Source organism: Balaenoptera borealis, assembly GCF_965194805.1.
Source record: "Balaenoptera borealis genome assembly, chromosome: 12".
In the NCBI taxonomy this organism is placed as follows: Eukaryota; Metazoa; Chordata; class Mammalia; order Artiodactyla; family Balaenopteridae; genus Balaenoptera; species Balaenoptera borealis.
In genome coordinates, this window is record NC_138869.1 from 66,860,880 (window position 1) to 66,866,894 (window position 6,015).

Here is a 6,015-nt window from a genome sequence, read left to right on the forward strand (position 1 = left end):
GGGGCTCTAGAAAAAATTTAAAACACACTTATCCTTTTTTACCAATCCTCAAACCTTCCCTATTTACCTTGAAAGATGTGCAGATATTGTAAAAGGTCTGGCTTTAGGAAACAAAAGCCCTTCTTGAAGAAACTCACATTCTTTCTCTGTGACTTCAAGAGGTAGATGTTCTACCTAGTCTTCTCTAGGAACCCAGAGACATCTCCTGAAATGTGAACTTCACAGTGGTAATTCTCATAAGACAAAACCTGAATGAACATAAAAAGATGTTTTAGAAAGTTTATGGAAAAGGAATCTTGGAAAAGAAATTTTATGAGTGGTCAAGCTTACTACAAATTGGAATGAATTTATTTAAGTTTTTAAATACTGAGCTTTTTAATATCAAACTTACACTGGTGCAAAATTAGAATTTAGTTTTCCTCCTGTTGAAAAAACAAAGTTTTATTGGAATATTGGTCTTCTCTTGATGAAAGATTGTGAAAGGTTTTATTTATTTACCTCTTGGGTAATCTACCTGAAAAACAAAGGTTTTGTGTCTTACCAACATACAGGTTTCTGATAATTTTAAGATCATAAAACTAAAATGGGTAAGAATATTCAGAACTAATGGAAAAACTGGATTCAAGCAGAATAAGAATTAATAATATAGTATTGAATAAACTAATGAGAACGATTATCATTTTTTTACTTTTTCTTTGAAACATTGCTGGTAGCTTAATGTTTCATTTTTCCAGATGTTTTCCAAACTTTCTTTTTACTTAAGTTATCTATGATTTATGGTAAGTTTGTAAAGTATACATCTATAAACAGAATTAAAACATTTACTTTTTCTATGTACCTGATCCCTCTAGAATTCAAAAACTTATTTAGTATTCTTATTTTCATGGCAATATAGTTATTTGCATAAGTTCAGTAAGAATCCGTTCTTCTTGTAACAGGATACAATTGGAAACATTCATTATATTATCAAGGCTTTGACTGGAATGTCATATTTGAGAATATGCATAAAATCAGATATGACCAGTTTTAAGGAACTAAGGTAGACTTTATGGAGCCATTAACAGTTCCTTGGAAAAACAGCTTTGGTTTCTTGCTTATAGGGTTCCCAGCAGCCTTACCTGATGAGTAAGGAAGGTCACTTCTTAACAGGCCCAGGAACCTCAAGGTATCTTGGGGATCTCAAAAAGAGAGAAATTCACCAAAATCTGTAATTGTTTCAGGCAAAGTCTGATGGTGAGTTTTTGGCTTGTCTTCTTAGCCTGGAGAGACTTTTAAAAGTCCAACCTAAGATTCCTTATGAAAAGTTCCAGCAAAACAGTTTTTTAAAAGAGCCAATCACTATTCTTGCTGCACTTAGGTAAACAATCAGGCCAAGTTTAATGAGACTAGACTTATTTTACAAACAAAAGTCTTACTGAGTTCATATTTGATAGAAAGGAGGGTGATTATAAAGAAAAAAACTATGTTTCAGTATAAAATTATAAAACAACCATGTGGATATCAGATTCTTGTCTGTGCACCATCTTTGAGGTTTTGTTATTTACCTGTAAAATAAATTGGATCCTGAATTTTTCTAGTTTTGCTACTGAAAGCTCAGCTTCTCTATACACCAGTGCCAAATCCAATCTCAAAGACAGAGTTTTGGGTGAAGTAGAAAAGGATAGCTTTATTACTTTGCCAGGCAAAGGGGGATGCAGCAGGCTCCTGACTTGAAAAACTATGTGTCCCAACCCCAGAGGATTTGATGAGGTATTTTACAACAGTGGTTCAAGGCTGGGGTCTCTGACAATATTAGTGTGTGTGTGCAGGGCTTGCACTCCCTTAATCTCTTCTCAGGTGGTTGGTCTCCTAATTCTGATGAGTTTCTCTGGTCCCTTCAGTCTTGCCTCAGGTGGTTTCTTGGCTGCTTTTCCATTGACTAGCATCTGTTTTTTGAATTTGCCCTTTGGAACTCAGGGCAGGTCATGGAGGCTGGAGTCTTGATTACAAGAAACAGGGGACAAAAAAAGCCTCCAGGCCCGGGAGCCCCACAGGGCCCCACTTGATTTCAGTTTCTTCAAATATCTGGCTATAACTCTCCAGACAAATGTTTCCAATTTTCTGCCACCCTTCTGATTTGGAATCACTAAGAAAAAGACCAGCCTTGAAGCTCCTTGGAAGGGACCATACCAGGTCCTACTCACTACCCAGATGGCAGCCAAATTTCAGGGACTTGACTCTTGGGTCCACACCTTCCAGTTAAAAAGGGTTCCTCCAGGTTCTTGGAACTGCGTACCAACTGGAGATCTAAAATTTAAATTGACTAGGGAAGTTTCTCTTCAGAAGCAGAGAGCACTTTGACGTGGAGAGCTCTGCCAAGGTCACACATCAAGATCTTCATCTCCAAAAAGAAACCTTTACTCCTTTTGCCTTTTTGCTACTTCTCTTTGTAAATGCACAGGAAGGTAATCTTCTTTAACTTTGGCAACTATTGCTGAATCTAGTGCTAAAGCCATTGCTGTACAATAAAAGTCCCTAGGCTTTTTTTCTAAGGTGGTTTTAGAAACTAGAATTGCTTTAGATTCCCTGTTGGTTCAAAAAGGAAGTGTCTGTGCCATAGAAAATATCTTTTGGTGTACCCCGATCAACACTTCTGGTATTGCAGCAAATACAGGAAATTAACAAAAAATCCACTTGGCTAAAACAGTTTGATCTCCCTCCAGGTACATTCTTTGACTTATTTGATACCAACTGGTTTGGTTCACAAGGGCTCTGGCTATGGAATATACTTCAGTCTCTTGGTATTATCCTCCTAATAACTATCATTGCAGTCTCCCTCATGCACATGTCCTCTCAAAAGTCTTAAATTCATGTTCACAGCCATCATCAGTACATCAGATGGTCTCACTGCACTAGGAGAGATAGAAACAAGATGGACAATGAGATGAGATGAACAGCAAAAACAATTCTCCAGGTCTGACATCATAGCCCACTAGCTTCACAATGAGACAAGAACAACTTAGCTATGATGACTGAGAGTGGTGTTAATACTCAATTTGGGGTCAATGTCTCATGAGTGAGAGGATGACCAAAATGGGGAATTGTTATCCTAATTAAACAAGGAGACCATTAGACTGAGGTAGTTCTAATACTGTGGCAGCCTATGTAAGCAAACCAAAACCTCAGCCTGTAAATGCCTCGAGGTTATGAAATCAAAATTTTAATGATGACCGATCACAAAGAGACAACTGGGCTTTGCATTATAGCCAATCAATTACTTCCTTACTTCAGCCTTTTCTCTATAAAAATCTCTCCCCGAGCTCCTGAGAGAGGAGTATTCCTAACCACTTCCAGTTCAGTACTGCCCAATTCCAACTGATTTTTGCTCAAATAAACTCTTAAAATTAAAAAAAAAAAATTATATTATGTAATGGATTACAAAATACTACAAGTTTTGTGATGAGCCTTGAAACTTTAAAGATATTTTGAAGGATATGCATTCTTTCTTCTCTTCAGTCTATTATCTTGATAAAAAGATTGAGAAGCACTGCTACTGGCAGAAATATCACTATTGTTTATCTTCCTCTCTGACCCATCCCAAATTTGAGGGAAAGAATCAAAATATGGATAATTTTTCCCATCCCATGAAAACATGTGTCTTAATGAGCCTACCATGTGAAACCAGAATTTGGGCTGCATTTAAAAGGTATAAAATATTCAAGAGCATTTTATAAGAACATACAGTGAAACCATTATGCCTAAATATGGTCTTAAAATGAAAAGAAATACAGCCTCAAATGCATGCCTTTCAGATCTATCATTGATACAGAAAAGTAAGAAGCCATTTCTTTTAATACACAAACCACATGACCTTTTCATCCTCCTTTCTGTGAAATAAATGTTTGCTTAATAAAGATAGATTGTGTTTTTTTTTTTTTCCTGAGAACATGCTAGAATTTATTTCTACTTAAATATGAACAACATAGCATTTCTTATACACCTTGGGATTTGCATTTTGGGGCAATTGAAGAGAATGCATACACTAAATGTATATGGCAGATCAACCCAAAGCATATATAACAAAGCTCTTACTGAACTTGTACAAAAAATATGGAAAAAAGAGATATCTCAGTGCCTTAGGTTGTATAATATATTCCACTTGAGATTGTATACAAAGGCTTGGAAAACCACTCAAAACTACAATATATTTTAAAACTTCAAAGGACAAGAAAAAAGCATGTAAATGGTTTTGTTTTCCTTTGTTCTTGCTCTCCTGAGTTGTGAAATAGGACTCACTGAGTCCCATCAGGAGCCATGCCTGAAAACCATAATACTAATAGGAGCACCATAGAATCCTAAAGAAAAGGTTTTATTCTCTATGCCAGACATTATTAACTGTTTCCCAAAGCTTACATTAAGCCTATGGAAATATCTTATTTGGACCACACAGTGTTGACTTTTTAAAAAATGGAATTATTTACCAACATTTAAAATGAGGACATTTAAAATTTTTTAGATTCTCTTGGCAAAGTAGGTTATCTGGTAATGTTGATCCCCAGTGGCTAGAGCTGAATAACAACTGCCCTTCTTAGCTTCCCATCGTGCATTCCACTCCTGCTCCCCAGCCTGCTTTAGTTCTTCCTACTTCTTGCCCATTTTCTGCAAGCCTTTGAGTTTACAACCCTTGCCTTTACCCAAGTTCTACCCTCGAATTTTCACATGTATGTTCCTGGCACACCTATTTCTACAGTTTAAGCTCAAAGAATTTTCAGTCATCCCAAAGCAGATGACAGAGACAAAGCAGAAATAGAGACACAGACTTAGAGAACAAATGTATGGACACCAAGGGGGGACAGTAGGGGTGGGATGAATTGGGAGATTGGTATTGACATATATACACTATTATGTACAAAATAGGTAACTAATGAGAACCTACTGTATAGCACAGGGAACTCTACTCAGTGCTCTACGGTGACCTAAATGAGAAGAAAATCCAAAAAAGAGGGGATACATGCATACATATAGCTGATTCACTTTGCTGTATAGCAGAAGCTAACACAACATTGTAAAGCAACTATATTCCAATAAAAATTAATTTTTAAAAAATCGCTTACCCTAAGCACCCTGAAAGCTTAGAGTTACAAATCAAGTTCTATACTAGACATATAAAATTTACATTTTTTGCACATACACACAAAAAGACTTGACCATCCATTTGCTTTAACCCTCTAAGTTTAGGTCACGTGTTTAAATCTTCTTCCAATACTTTAAGGAGTATGATTATTCTATAAAATCCTCAGGTGTTACTCTGGGTTAAACCACTTTTGTTGCCAACCTGACTAGTATACTTAGATGTCTTTTCGGTTAGGCACCTGGGCTTCAGATCTCAGAATGTTAAGGAAGTCAGTTCACATCTCTAAGCCACAATGTATTCTTTATAAAGCAACCAGACTAGGGCTGTTAAAATGTAAAACAGTCATGTCCTTCCTTTGCCCAGAACCCTCCTACGGCTCCCCACATCCTTCAGAATCAAATCCTCAGGGACTTTGCTCCTGCAGTCTTGTCTGGAATGCTGATTCCCGACAGCTGCAGGGCTGGCTCCTCGCCTCCTCAAGTCTTTATTCAAAAGCCACCTCTTCAGAGAGGCTGCCCCTACCTACCCCATAAAGTTTAACACCCTGGACATTTCATAGTCCCTTTTCTACTTTATGTATTCTCCTTGTTAGCAGTTATCTTTATTTAATGTGAAATATATTTTATGTATTTATTGTTTAAGTTCCATCGTAGCAGAGAGTTTTATGTGTTCGCTTATAACTATTTGTCTATCTATATTGTCTGTTGTTAATTATTGCCGTTGATAGTAAGAAACTAGATCCCAAATAAGTGGATGAAAGGAAGAAGGCAGTTCATAACCACCAGGTGGCAGCGCAGGTAGAGGGTGGGAGAGGAACCCAGGAGAAAGGACTTCAACAGTAGGAACAGAACAGAATTCCCGAAAAAGGAAGTTCCCAATCTCTGGGCCCTGCACTTGGGTTG